Here is a 14,805-nt window from a genome sequence, read left to right as displayed (position 1 = left end):
TCTAAGCTAACATTTGAACATGTTGAGCCTAAGGTTCTCTTCCCTAGTGTTGGAAACCAACCTTGATTAGCTTGTGTTTGTTGTCGAAGATAGTCTACACATCAGCAAGGAGGTGGCTTTTGAAGAGCTGTATTGTCTTGCCCTCAGCTTTCCAGGTAACAGTGAAGGTAAGAGGCTAGTAGTACATCAGCTATGGTTCAACAAGGTCAGCATGACCAGTTCACCTGCTCCTGCGGCCCCTTTTTGGAAAAAGTCCTTCTCCTACAATTTGTTGCCAGCTTCTCCTCTCCAGTGTTGAGGCAGAGGCCAGCTGGAGAAAGATGCTCTTGCATGTCCTAAGGTGAGGGGGACCCCCTTAGAACAGGGACTGACCCCGCGGGAGGACGTGTCCGCTGGGATCTGCCCTGGTTGCCCTCCATCTCAGCATGGAGCACTTGAGGCAACAAATGGGCAATGCCAGGGCCTGTGTGCTGTAGGCCATAGTGCTAGAAAAGGTCTGGAGCTGCATCTCAGACCCCAGAGACCCTTTGACGGGACTCGTAAGCCCTGCAGAGCGCGAGGCCTGCTCTTGCTCCACCACGTCTCTGGAGAGAGCAGGGGACGCGAAAGCTTTTCTTCTCCTTGCCTCTTGGTTTTGCACCCCAGCAGAGTAGCTGGCGCTTTGTGGCAAAGACACTGTGTGTGTGTGAGTGTGTTCGGGCGGGAAGAGTGCGTGTCCTAGCTCTCTCGGGATGATCCTGATTCCTTCAGGGCCTGAGTTTTCTGCCGTTTAGTTTCCACCAAGAAAAGATCCCGACATGTGGAGAAGAGGCAGGGCTGCTGCTTTGGGGAAAGTGTAGCAGTGCTATGGAAACAGTTTGAGCCTAGGTTTCCAAGGAGCAGAGTCTCGCACAGGTCTAGCAGCAAAATGAATTGATTATTTGTTGGTGGTGCAGCAAAGCGAGAGCTTGAGGTGGATGCCTCTAAGGAGGGACCCCGAACAAAGAGATTCTTTACAGTCTTATTTCCCTGCCTGCCAGGGAAGGTCTCGTTCAGTTTGTACTGAGTTGGTGGTCTCTCTCTTTCTGATTGGTCTTGGCCTACATCCCGGGCTGGTTGCCATGTCCTTGTCTTCCATGGTCCCTTGTCCTCTCAGAGGTGAACCACCACCCAGGTGCATCCGGTCTTGTCTCCTGCACCCTGTTGTATGTCCTCATTAGGTAGTTGTGTGTCCTCATTAGCTGATTTGAACTGACCTTGTGGTTATGTGGTCAGCACTGATTCTCGAGTTTGACAGTTCGGCCTGGAGGCTTGCAGGCTTTGTTTACTTGAGATGCTAGTGCTAAGCAAGGGTTAGACTTGTGCTAAGCTAGTTACCATCTGAGTTACCATGTCCTTCTCTAACAAGCACAGGGTGGCCTGGCAGCGGCAGAGAGGCCAGGAAGCCCCCAAAGTTCCTTGCGCGCTCAGGTGGCGGCCATGGGCCGAGCAGGCCAGGCTCAGAAGTGAGCAGAGGTGCAGCAGCAAAGGCTGCTGTGTCTTAGAGGCCGCTGCCACCTCTGCCACTTGTTCCTGATCCAGGAGGAGAGGGTTCCTTGGCTGGCTCTGGCTGGAGACTTTGTCCTTGAAGCTCTCAGGATCAGGATGGTTTGGGCCACCAGCGAACAAGTGGAGGGCCTGGCTCTCTTCTGCAAGGTTTCAAGGGCTGAAAGAGCAAGGACCAGAGCAGAGATCAACCCCCCTGGATCTGCGCAGACCCCAGGCTTCCCCTCCCCTGCTGCCGGGGCTAGTCCCACCTAGCTCTTCCCATGGCCAGGAGGAAGCGGGGGGACAAATGGCTCAGCAGCAAGTGTCTGGCCAGGAATGTCCCAAGGGCCCCTGAACTCTCTCTCCTCTCCCCACAAGGCCCCTGCTGCGTGAGGGGGGAGCAGAGCCCTGCTTGCCAGGGAGTGGGGATTGGTGCTCACTGCCCAGGGTGTGTCTTCCTCCCCGTCAGCCCTGGCTGACCTGCCACTGCCCTCACTCACCCTTGCAAATGTGCTGCAGCTCCTCCTCATCCTGCTCCCTCATCTGCCGTCCAATGAGCCCTAGGCACACACAGCCTGTCACAAATCCCGCTCCCCAGCGCACTGCCAGCAGCAGAGCTCCTTCCCAGCCCTGCTGGCGTGGCCAGCCCCGGGGCTCTGGCAGAGCCCCGGGGCTGGTTGTGGCTGCCAGCCCAAAAGCCAGGGCTGGGGCCAAGCTGCCCTGGGACAGAGAGGGACCCCAGGAGGGGTTGTGGCTCACCAAGGAACCTCACGGCTTCCTCTTGCAAGGGCTCCTGCGGGCTCTGCAGGTAGCGCAGGCTCTGGCGCAGGTATTCTGCTCTGTTGTTCTCCTTTGCCAGCTGGGGAGAGCACAAGGGTTGGTGCAGAGCCTCCCCCCTCAGCTGGCCAGCACCTCCACCTAGGAGCAGTCTCCCCTTCCATCGCCTGCCAGGGCGTTCACGGTGCCCGGCCAGGAGGCGCGTAGCGCTCGGGTTTGGAGGGAGCAGAGGCCCCGGTGCTGCCCAGGGATGATGAGGTGCCAGGTGGGCTGGAGTTGCTTGAGCATGCCAGAGGTGAGCGAGGGGCACAGCTCGGGCCTGGAGGGGCCCAGGCCTTATGCAGGCTGGGTGCTTTGGGGCTGTGCTTACCAGGTACTCGCTGATGCGCCTTGTCTGTCCTGTCTCGGTGAGGTAGGTGAGCTGCTGCCATTTCAGGAACTTGGCAGCGCCCAGGAGGGCTTCCTGCGAGGCCTGCACAGCAGCAGAGAGTGGGAGATGCCACCGTGGCCCAGGGGAGGAGATCCTGTGCCCCCGTCCTTGTGGTGAGGCTCAGAGCCTTTCTTAGCCCGTGGTGGGAAGATGCTGCAGCTGGGCACCAAGTCTGCCACTGGGTTCAGTGTCCCAGGCAGAGATGTGAGGCAACCACCATCTCAGGCGCCACATGCTGCCAGGGCAGCAGGACAGAGATGGCCAAGAGGTGCTGAGCTGTAGCCAAGCCAGGAGGAGGCTGAAGTGCTGCAGTCCCAGAGACGGCAGTGCAGGACTCGGGCAGAAGAGCCTCCCCTGGGGCTTCCCAGCAGGGTGCTGGGCTCCCTGTCCTGCTCAGTTGCTGTTGCCTTGTGGCCAGGCTCCAGATGCAGGGCTGGTCCTCTGCCCTGATTGCAAGTCTGTGTGTCTCTGCCCTCCCCAGGCTGGGGGAGGCTGGGCAACGTGCTGGCTCTCGCAACCCCTTGAGGGTGCTGCGCCCCTCTGCAGGGGCCAAGTGCCCTGGCCATGGGTAGGGTGAACTCTGTTGCTGTGGTGGTCATGCCTTAGACATGCTGCGCCCCTCTACCTGGGTGTCCCCTGGGCAGAGTGTGGTGGGGCAGGAGGGGAGGAGGGCCGTGATGGGGAGAGCATAACCCTGTTTTTTTGACTCCTGCAGGGACAGCTGGGAAACCTGTGGGGCCTCGAGTGCTTAGGCTGTTTTGGCCATGGATGGCTGCCGAGCCTTGTTGGAGCAGGTGGAGGAGCTCTGGGAAATGGCCAGCTGCTCAGCCCCTGCTAGCCCTGGGCCTGCCGGGGCTCTTGCTATGGCCCGCACTGGTGGAGGGCTGTAGGGAGGGAGTGGGGCTGTGAGGGGACCTCAGCTCTCTGTGCATCTGTGCAGGAAGAGGCATGGCAGGAGGATGAAGGCAGTGCAGTGGGTGGCTTGGTAGAGACAGGGAGGAGGCTCTGTGCCCTCCTCAGGGCCTCCGGAGGTTGGGCCTCAAGGTAACACCCATTCAAAGGGAGCGACTGCTGGCAGCCTTTGCTCTTGATGCTGAGGCCCAGCCAAGGTGGGGAGGGGGTCAGCATTGCCCTCCCGCAATGACTGGTCAGGTCCGAAATCCACACCTGGGCCACGCTCTGGACCTGGTCGTGCAAGTGGAAGAAGAGGAGGAGCAGGCTCCTCTGCACTTGCTTCCTCATCAGTTTTCTTGTGGTGCCCGCTACCATTGTCATCATATCTTTCAGGAGGTTGATGGAGAGGTTTCTGACGCAGCCGGACTCCTGGTGGGAAGGAAGAGGAGAGGAGCTCAGCCCTGGCTGCTCCAAAACCACGATGGGCAAGGGGCTCAATGTGGCTGGAGCAGCCTGGGCTGGCCATCCGCATCAGATCCTGGGGGACCCAGTGTCCAGCGGGTGCCCGACTCTCCCCCGAGCCTTACATCATCGAAGAGTGGCAAGAGTTTCTCAGCCAGCTGCGGAACGATGAGGCTGGCCCTCTGCCCGTCCAGGAGATGGATCATGCTGCTGAGCAGAGCTAGGGCCTTCTCGCGGATGTCCCTGTCTGCGTCCTGCAGGCTCTCCATGAGGGCTGGCAAGAGGGCCTGCATTTTCCTTGCCTGTGGGAAAGGCAACTTCCTTCAGCACAGCATTCTCGTGACTGAGGTGGTTTGGAGGTGGCTTGCTTGGTGCAGGGCCAGGGTCTGGGTCTGCTGCCGGCACCGGTGCCTTTCTCCTTGTGCAGCAGAGCCAGGGCCCTGTCCCAAAGGACTCCCAAAGTGGGCAGAGGAAGAGGACAGCTCCTGAGTTGTAAGCTACGGAGTTACCCAGCCCCTCCTGCCCAGCCCCAGGCCTCTGGCATGGCTTCAGCTGGCTGTCCCCGCTCGCTCACCATCTCAGGTCTCTCCCACAGCCTGAGGAGGCCCCTGAACACCAGCCTGCGCATCACTGAGCTCTGGCTTTGCAGGTATCTCAGGAAGAGGTTCAGGATGTGATGGTCCTCTCCCCTGAGGTCAGCACAGCCCAGCAGCTGAAACACACACAGCAGTGGCAGACTGACAAAGCTGCAGGACTCCCCATATCCTGCAGTGCTGGATCCAACCACCAGCTGAGGGCAAGGCCACCAGACCCGGGCAAGGCAGCAGTGGTTGGGAGAGCCCCTGTGGCCCTGTCCTGTGCCTCAGGGCACGCTGTGCAGCTAGCTCGCTTGTTCCTCCAGGCCTGGCCACCAGCTGCAGCCTCTTACTGTCATGCCTCTGAGGAGCAGTTGAGTAGGGAGAGCAGGCACAAAGCAGATAGATAGGAAAGACAGGTAGTGGCAAGCGTTCCCCCACCAGAAATGGACCGAGGTACTGCTCGGAGTGCACCCACCACCCCGCTCCATTCATTGCCACCCACGGTGCAGTGGTGGGCACAAGAGAGCAGAGTGGTTTGAGGCACCCCAGAGATGCAGCGCTGGCTGCTGAGCTCACCTCGACGAGGAAAGCCATAGCAGGGATCTCATGGGAGGGCTTCTCCCTGCTGAGCAGCTCTAGCAGGTGGTGGAAGATGTAGGCACGCTGGGGCCTGGGGGCCTTCCTCATCTCTCTGGCAGGGGGAAGAAGGTAGTGTTGGCCTTGAGCAGGGCAGGCAAACCTCTTGTGGCATGGCACTGCCCAGTCTAGGTGTTCTCCCACAGGCCAGGCCAGGCCAGGCAGGGTGAGGCCATGTTTGTGCTCAGCTCCAGCAGGCAGCAGCATTTGCTCCTGGAGGTGTGGTGTCTTGCCACCCCAGCTTGCCATTAGAAAGGCAGTGTCCAACAGGAGGAGGCTCGTTTTGGTGGAGGAGGCTGGAGAAGCTCCCTTCCTGCCCTGAAGTCTGCCTTGCAGCACAGCCCATGTCCTGCGCACTGTGGAGTCCTGCCCCGTGCCCCCACCCCCCGGGCTCTTGCAGTGTTCCCCTGTGCCTCCTGCCCCTTCCCTGCTGGGCTGCCCTTGGTGGGGGTGGGGGAGGCGACTGCTGCTGTGCATCACCCTCTTTTGTGCCTGGTAACACCAGCTCTCCTCCAGGAGAGGAGCTCTCAGAGCTGGGCAGCGACAGAGCGAGACCACCCCCCGAATCCACACCCAGCCCTTTGCCGTTCCCCTGTGCCATCCCTCAGTGACAAGGGCTGAGAGTGCAGCTCCTTTGTGGAGAGCTGGGGCCGGCCTGTCAGCCACGAGGAAGGGGGTTGTGTAGGGCGTCCCATCAGTGGGGAGAAGGGCTAGGGGAGAGCGGGGAGAAGGGGGCTCTCACATGGCCAGCAAAGCCACTCCGCAGTGGTGGGTGGCGGCAGTGAGGAGCATGTCCCAGGCGCCCTTGCTCTCCAGGGCAAGCACTTGGCTCTTGTAGTTGGCCCAGCAGAGCAGTGCTTTCATGGCCTCTGCTGCGCACCTGCCCGCAGAGAAAAGGCCAGGTCACCCTGGGAGCCCTGGCCTTGGCTCCAGGTGCAGGGCAGAGGTGGGGGAAGTGGGAGGCAGTACCTGGTGGGGCTGGAGGCAGCAGCCTGATGCTGTTGGCATTGCCCCCAGAAGACAGCAACCTCCTCTGGCATCATCTCGAGAGCGAGGGAAATGCGGAAGAGCAGTGCCAGGAGGAGTTGGGGGAAAAAGAGCTTCACCTCCTGGGGGCAGAGGGGCTGATGGAGAATCTCGTGCAGCGCCCTGGTTGCCTGCAACAAACACCCAAGAGACGGTTGTCAGTGGTGAGATGGTGTTGCCCTGGCCGAGCTTGGGGCGTGAGGCTCAGGCGCTGCCCTGTGCCCCAGCAGATGCAGCGCGGTGTGCGCGCGGCCTGGCTGTCTGGGCAGGGCTAAGTCATGGAAGCTCTTGAGGCTCAGCTCCTGTTTGTGGCATGGGCCCATCGAGCCTTCCTGCGTGGGCATGGACATCAACCTGGGGGGGGGGGGAGGGGGGCGGCTCTCGCGTTATCTCCTGTGTCAGCCCTTGCAGCCTGCTTGGGCTGTGCGTGGGCCCTGCCTGGCCCTGAACCCTGTCCCAACCGCTAAGCCTGCCCCTAGCACAAGCTTCCAGCCTGCTGAGGAAGGCCAGGAGATGCAGAGACCCAGGAGGCCAGAGAGCTGCCCAGGCAGGCCCCGAGCTTGTGCGCGCAGGGCTCCAGGCGGTGCTCGGCAGCCCAGTGCACTGGCCCAGCAGAGGCTAGACGCTGGGCAGAGCCCTGCTGGCCATGGCCCTGAGGTGTGTGTGCCCTGTGGGAGGTGACATCTTGGGGGGCAGATGGGGAGGGCGAAAGGGAGCGCTGCCTCTTGCCTGGGGAGGCAAGCACAGCCCTGAAGGTGATGGAGGCCTCGCCTGGAAACTCACAGCCCACGAAAGGATGCCCGCGTTGTTCCCGATGAAGGCGGATGTCTTGCCCAGGGGTCCAGCAGCCTGGGTCCCAGAGTCCTCCAGCAGCCTCAGTAGTTGGGGCAGCACCTTCTCTGCAGCGCCGGGCTCCGAGACCATCACCCGCCACATGGCCTTGGCAGCGCTGTAGGCCCCGAGCGCTCTGTCAGCAGGCTGCCTTGGGCGCGCCGTGGCCTGGCTACCCTGGAGGGCCCAGGCTGGCCACCAGCCCTGCCTCTGCCCACTGCCCTTTGCTAGCAACAGCCAGCGCGCCCTGCCCCACCAGCAGCACGTGGCCGAGCTGCAGTTCCTTATGGCGCAGGCAGGCACCAAGGCAGCCAGGCTCTGCGGCTCACTCGAGCAGCACTCCAGGCAGGCCTGATCACCTCTGCCTGCTGCAGCCCTGCCTCATGCACCAGCACTGGGGCCAGTCCCTCAGCGGGGGTCCTGGAGATCTCCACCTCTCTGGTAGCCCCCATGGCATGAGCTCCCAAGGCTGCTGGGCCCTGAGCCCTGCAGGCAGCTGAGCCCCGTACCTGTTGCATGCCGGCAAACAGTGCAAGAGGCTCACGACTGCCTCGTGAGGGTATGCGCAGGTCAGCTCCAGAAGAGCCCTGTTCACGCTGTGCCGGGCAGACGCCTCTTTGATGGCCATCAGGCAGCTGCAGATGCACCTCATGATGTTGGCCACCTGCAGGGGACATGGCATGGAGGGAGGCATTTCTCCAGCTCCCACCGACAACTGCTTCCCTTCCAACTGCTTCCCTTCCCACTGCTCCGTGCTGGCCTCAAAGGCTCTTAGGTGCCTGGGGGGGAGACCTGCGTTCAGAGGGAAAACAATGCCCTGCAGGGCTCGAGCCCCGGCCATGCCAGCCGCAGGCGACTTACGTGCTTCAGCTGAGAGGCGTCCTCTGTCACCAACACATCCAGCATGTGAGCGGCTGCCTGCGTGACAAAGGCACTCGAGCAGCTCATGGCCCTGATGGCTACGACAATGAGATCTGCTCTCTCCGAGGCCTGGAGGTATTTTGCAAACATCTAGAGGACAAAGGAGGCAGGGAAGAGAGATGCATCACACGCAGTGCCCTCGTGCTGCTGGCTGCTGCCCAGCTGAGCAGTGAGAGCGGCTCTGGAGAGAAACGTGTGGCAGTGCTGCCTCTGTGCTGCCAGGAGAGCCAGGAGCAGGGGTTGAGCTGGGCTGGGTGATGGCCCCAGGCAGGAAGTGGGCGGTTGGGCTCAGGGTGCCCCTCTGCTGCTCCTGTGGGGAAGCAGAGCTCTGGTGGGGGGGGGGGGGGGGGGCCAGGCCACAAACTTGTGGCTAGTCCATGCTCAAGAACAAGGTGAGCCCCCTGCCCGATGACGGCAAGCACCCGTTAGTCCCCCTGTCAAAGGGTCCCTCTGTTCATCTGAGCATCGTGCTGACCCCACGGCCGGCAGTCCCAGCAACGGAGGCGCTCCTTACCGCGGTGATTTCCCTAACGTTGTTGGGCGGCGAAAGGCGGCTTTTTGCCTCTTCCCTGTCCTTTTGGATCTGCAGGTGCTTTGGGCTATCCTGGGACAGCCCCATGCCTGGACAGGAGGGGAGACACAGGGCAATTAGGAGGGAGGATGGTGGCTCAGAGGTGGTACCCTGCAGGCCTCAGCGAGAAACGTTGCTGGCAGAGAAAGCAGGCGTGCCAGAAATGGATGGGGAGCAGGCTTTCCAGGGAAGTCCTGGGCCTATCGCAAGGCAGGTGGGAGGGGAAACGGCTTTTAAGACTACCACGAGGCAGAGGCGTTTGAGCAGCCGTTCTAGTAGGAAGCGAGACACAAGCCCTAAGAGGAGCAGGGGCTGCTGAAGGTTTTCCAGCCCGTTGGTAAGCGGGCGAGGGATTCCAGCAAGGCAGCTGACGGCCCTGCGTGAAGTCTAGGAGGTGGCTGCTGCTTATTAAGTAGTGTGTGCATGCCCCCTCTCTCCCCAGAGAGCTGGCTGCAGATCACATCCCCCGTGGCCTCCTGCTTACGGGCCCGCTACGCTGAACCTGGCCTCTGTGGGCCCTGGCCTTTACGCAGTGCTTGCCCTGCGCCTACAATGCAGGAGTTTCTGGCTCTTTGCTGCTGCGGAGAGTGGCTGAGGCAGCACGGTGTCTTGCCTGCCCTTGCCTGGCTCTGTGCGTGTGTGGGAGGACTCAGCCTGCGGCCGCTTCTCTTACTTTCTTCCTGTAGGATGAACGTGTACAGGTGGTGAAGAGCTTCTGCAGCTCCGTGACTGGTGCCTTGGTCCTGGCAGGCACAGCACAGGATGACGTGTCCCACCAGCCCACCCAGGATGGAGAACTGCTTCCTCCTGCAGTCGTCAGGGCCGTCACTGCTTCCTTCCAAGGGCGAGCGGACCTGGGGGAGGGAGGCAGGGCTGAAGGGTGCTGCTTGCCACCAAAGCCCCGAGGCCACGTTTAAGCCGTGACTGGACCACAGGTGAGCGGGAGCTGTGGAGGGCCTACCAAAGGGGCTGGGCAGGGAGGGCTGCCAGAGCTGTTGGGCCCACAGCGTGTGCCCAGGGCAGTGCTGCCCTGCCCAGGGCTGCGAGCAGAGGTGGCGTCTGGGAGAGCAGGGCCTGCAGGAGGAAGCCCACCGAGGCATGGCCAAGAGCATAGCTTCGGGGCAGGGCCTTGCTGGGTGCCCTACCTTGTAGCCAGGCTTCCCTTGGAGGCAGCGCGGAGCTGCAGAAGGCTCCGGAGCACCATGGAGGGGTGATGGGGCGCCTGGAGGTTGCCTGGTCCTGAGGCGGCTTACCTTGAGCAAGGGAGGGGTGACCAGGAGCTGCGTGAGCTCGGCAATGCGCCCCACAGCCCTCTGGCGCGTGGCTGCTTGCTTGGACCGGAGGAAGGGCAGCAGGACCTGGGAGGAGAAAAGCTGCTGGTCTGCGCGGTGACCTGCCAGCTGCTGCAAGCGAGGCAGCTCTGCTGATGCCTGCTCGGCTTTGCCCTTCAGCTCCTGGGAGCAGGAGCAAAGCCCGTAAGTGGGTTCTTGCCTTGCGAGTCCCCCCAAACTAGGGACAAGTCCCCTCGGCTGAGCGGCTGGAGCCGGGCAGGCAGCAGGCTCCCGTGGCTCCTGCAGCCTCTGCTGCTTGCCAGAAAGGGCCCGCTGGGCCCTCCTGTCGCGGAGGGCCAGGGGTTAGGGCTTTGCCTTCCACTGCAGGAGTCGGGTGGGCAAGAAAGGACTCTTGACTGCAGCCAGGAGACCCTGGGCTTGCAGAAGAGCACGGTGGGGAAGCCTCGCTCCCCCGAGGGAGACGCTCCTCTCCCTGCGGCATGCTCTCTGCCCCTAGCGCTGCGGGGCCGAGCAGAGGGAGGTCCCCTCCAGAGAGTCCCTTTGTTTTGGGGTGAGAAACAGTCCCTGTGAAGGCCACTCTTTGCCTAAATGCCACACCTGCAGGATGTTCTGCAGCTCCAGGAGAGCAGGCGAGAGACATGTGAGCACCAGCGCCTGCAGCATGCTGTCCAGGGCAGCCAGCGTCTGCAAGGAAGACAGAGGCTTGTGGCACTTCTTCCCTGGAGCCCCCTGCCTGCAGGAGAGGGGCTTGAATCCCTGCAGCCTGAGGGGGACACCCAGGGCCCTGCGGTGCCCGGGGAGAGGCTTAGGGCAGAGGAGCTGCCGCACGAGGACCAGCTCGGCGACACTACGCGGGGCCATCGCCAGGGCAAGGGGGAAAAGGCACGAGGGTGGGAAAGCCACGCTGCAGTGCTGCTCTGGCTTGGAGCTTGCGTTCATCTCTCGGCACAGAGCAGCCGGGGACCAGCCCAGGGGGACTGTCGGGCTCTGCAGCCCTCGGCCAGGGCGTACCTTGGAGTAGAGGGCAGCCTGCAGGCTCTGCATGTGCTCTGTCGGAGGAAGGAAGAAGACCGCGCAGAAGCAGGACTGGAGGAGGCTTGTCTGCTGGTTGCGATCTAGCACCAGCTTCGCTTTGCTGCAAGGAGGGAGAGGCGCTGCTCAGAGCCGGGGGCTGACGGTGGCACCTCCAGAGCTGGTGGGCGGCAGAGCCTATGCTGCTAGGGGAGCGAGGTGGGGAGGCCCCTGGGGAGGCGCCTCTTCCTCCTGTGATGCTGGCCCAGGGACAGAGGACGGTCCGGCAGCATGTGCCCGATACCCTCTGCAGCTCCTGCCTCAGCCTTCGTGAGCAAAGTCCGGAGACACTGGACAGGGCTCCGGGGCCCTCTCTGCCCTCCCGTCTCCAGCACTGTCAAGGCCCGTGCAGGGGAGAGCAGAGGCCCCGCAGACGCCTCGCTCAGACTGCCCCCGAACGGGAGATGCCGCCCAGCTGCAGCTGGTGCCGTCAGGTCCGTAGGCTGTGGAGGCCTTGAGCAAGGCAGGGGCTGGGGCAGCTACCTCATTGCAGCGATGGCGAGGAAGGCTTGCTGCCGCACCGCAGTGCTCAGCTGCTCCACGGGCTCCTCTCGCAACAGCACCTGGAGAGCGCAGCGAGGACGCGGCGTGGGAGCTGTCAGCAGCCAGCGAGGAGCCTGCCAGGCTGGCAGAGCCCAGGTGCCCCCGTCGCACCCCAGCGCTGGCACCCAGGGCAGCCCCCTCGTTGCCCCGCTCTCGGTGGCTTCTGGAGCCCTGCAGTGGGCAGCGCTGCGCTCACGAGCAAGGGCTCCCCACCTTCCCACGCTCACGCACCCCAGTCCTGGCCTCCCTGGTGTGCCAGTGCCCGGCTAGGCTTGCCCACTCCCCCAGGCCCCGGCCTGCGCCCTCACCTCGATTGCCTTTGCCAGATCCACCCTGCACAGGAAAAGCAGGACCCGCAGCAAGACATCCGTGCTGGCGCCTCTGCAGAGGATGCACACGTCGGCCAGAAACTGCAGCTTCTCGGCCTCTCCCTGGCAGCAGCAGGAGAGAGACGGAGAGCGTAAGTGCGCCAGAGGCATGGGCAGCAGCACCGGAGCATTTGCGGCCACGCAGCGGTGCGTGGCGTGCCCGTACGGGAGCAGCTCTGCACAGCCAGCAGCCCTTGCGGGGCCGCCTGAGCGTTGCACGTGCAGGGGCCGCCCACCAGGAGATGCAGGCACAGCCCAGGCACAAGTGCCTGCCGTTACCTTGCCTCCGCTTCGCAGAAAGGTGCGCATGCTTCCCAGGGCTTCCTCCTCTCCTGGCAGAAGCTGCCCTAGATGTGACCAAGAAAGAGAGTGGGCAGAGCTGTCGGGGCTGGCAGCAGACAGGAACCAGTTGAGGCCTGTCCAGGAGGTGCCCAGCAGGCAGGCGGCGAGGCTGGAGCCCAGCCCACGGGGGAAAGCCCCAAGCGCGTCCCCTTGAGAAACCTGCTCGCGCGCAGGCTGCAAAGCTCTGTCTCCCGCCAGCCGAGCTGCCTGCCCCTGCCTGGGCCGTGGAGCAGGAGCTGTGTCCCCTTTGCTCCTCTCCACCGCCCCCCGGCCCCCTGGGGGGGATGCGCTCCTGGGGGCTGGCTCCCAAGCTCAGAGCAGGCCCCGGCATTCAGGCACCGCCGGGCCACCAGGCTCCTGGGGACCCCGCATGCCAGCCTGCCGGGTGCGCTCGCAGCCCCCGATCCTGCCCAGCCCAGGGGTGCCCACTCGCTCACCTGGCTGCGATGGCTGGGGCGAGCACTGCTCCGGCTGCGAGCTGCTCCCTGAAGGGCCTCCATCCTCCTCCTCCTCCCAGGCAACCCTGGTGGAGGTGGAGGGTCCACCCTCCTCCTCCTCCTCCTCGTCTTTGTCCTCCTCCTCCTCCTCCTCCTCCTCCTCCTCCTCCTCCTCCTCTTCCCAGGCCCTCATGGGGTGGCTCTCTGAAGGGCCTCCGTCCTCCTCCTCCTCCTCCAAGGCTTCCTTTGGGTGCCTGGGAGGTCCATCCTCCTCCTCCTCCTTCAAAGACACCCTAGGGCAGCTGACGGAGCCATCCTTCTCATCCTCCTCCCAGGCCACCCTTGGGAGCCTGGGGGATCTATCTTCCTCCTTCAAAGCCACCTCAGGGCAGCTGACGGAGCCATCCTCCTTTTCCTTCTCCCAGGCCACCCTGGGGTGCCTGGGGGGTCCATCCTTCTCCTTCAAAGCTGCCCTAGGGCAGCTGACGGAGCCATCCTTCTTCTCCCAGGCCACCCTGGGGTGCCTGGGGGGTCCATCCTCCTCCTTCTCCTTCAAAGCTGCCCTAGGGCGGCTGACGGAGCCATCCTTCTTCTCCCAGGCCACCCTGGGGTGCCTGGGGGGTCCATCCTCCTCCTTCTCCTTCAAAGCTGCTCTAGGGCAGCTGATGGAGCCATCCTTCTTCTCCTTCAAAGCCACCCTAGGGCGGCTGACGGAGCCATCCTTCTTCTCCCAGGCCACCCGGGGGTGCCTGGGAGGTCTCCTCTCCATCCTGCAGGGAGGAAGAAAAGGGGGAGGTTGGGAATGGAGCAGCCTAAGGCCGGGCCTGGCACCTGGAAACAGTTGCACTGTCCCCCTGGGCTTAGCAGACAGCCTGGCTGGAGAAGGCCGAGCCCACGGCTGTGGCTTTTCCATGCAAAAGGTGTCATTTGGAAAATGCCCGCAGGCTTTGCCAAGATGTTCTTGGAAGGAAAACCTTTCGCTAACCCCACCAGCAGAGGGTGGTTCCCTGCGGGACATTGGCGTCCCCCTGCCCGCTGCAGGTGTGCTGGGCCCTGGCGCCAGCTCTCCCGCACCTTAGCTCCAGCCCCACCCCATCACCCTGCCTGCTCCTTCCTCTCCTGGCCATGGCCATGGCCAAGGGCCCCCTTGAGGCCCTGGGGAGCTGCTCAGCCCCAGCCCCAGCCCTCTTACCCAGGTCTGAGCTGGGGGTGCCTTGGGGAAACGCCTCGCACTGCGGGGCTGCCCGGGGCGACAGGGAAAGACATCGCGCGCTCAAGGGCTCCTTCAGCAGCCCTGCGTGCTCCTTCCTTTCCTGTTGCCATCCTCCCGGACACTGCCTTGCTCATGCCATAGTGGTGCCCAACAACACCATGGGGCACCACGGGGTCACAAAGGACCCTGCTGTGACCCGCCGCCCTAGGGAGGGGCAGGGCACATCCCTTCAGGCCCGCACGGCTGCCTGCCCCTCGGCCACCTCTGTCTGCCGCTGGGCCTCCATGGGGCTCTGGTCACAGACTCACAGAGCGGTGGAGGTTGGAAGGGACCTCTGGACATCATCTAGTCCAATCCAGAGGGGTCACCTAGAGCGGGTTGCCCAGCACCCTAGCCAGATGCCTTTTGACTATGCCCACGGATGGGGACTGCACGACCTCGCTGGGCAGCCTGTTCCAGCGCTCCGTCACTCCCACAGCAAAGACGTTTGTCCTCATGGTCCGACGGACCTGCCTGTGCTTCAGTTTGTGCTCACTGCCTCTCCTCCTGTCAGTGGGCCCCTCTGACAAGGCTCTGGCCCCATCCTCTTGACACCCTCCCTTCAGATATTTCTACCCATTGGTCAGATCCCCCCCCCCAGTCTTCTCTTCTCCACGCTGAACAGGCCCAGCTCTCGCAGCCTTTCCTCCTATGCCCCCATCCCTTCAGCATCTGAGGAACCCTCAGCTGCACTCACTGCACTAGCTCCATGTCTCTCTTGTATTGGGGAGCCCACCCCTGCACCCGGGACTCCAGGCGAGGCCTCACCAGGGCTGAGGAGAGGGAGAGGATGACCGCCCTCCACCTGCTGCTAGTGCTTTGCCTACTGCAGCCCGGGAGATCGTTGGCCGCCTTGGCCACAAGGGCA

This window comes from Struthio camelus, chromosome 11 (genome assembly GCF_040807025.1).
Source record: "Struthio camelus isolate bStrCam1 chromosome 11, bStrCam1.hap1, whole genome shotgun sequence".
Classification (NCBI taxonomy): Eukaryota; Metazoa; Chordata; class Aves; order Struthioniformes; family Struthionidae; genus Struthio; species Struthio camelus.
Note: the sequence above shows the minus strand (reverse complement) of the source record.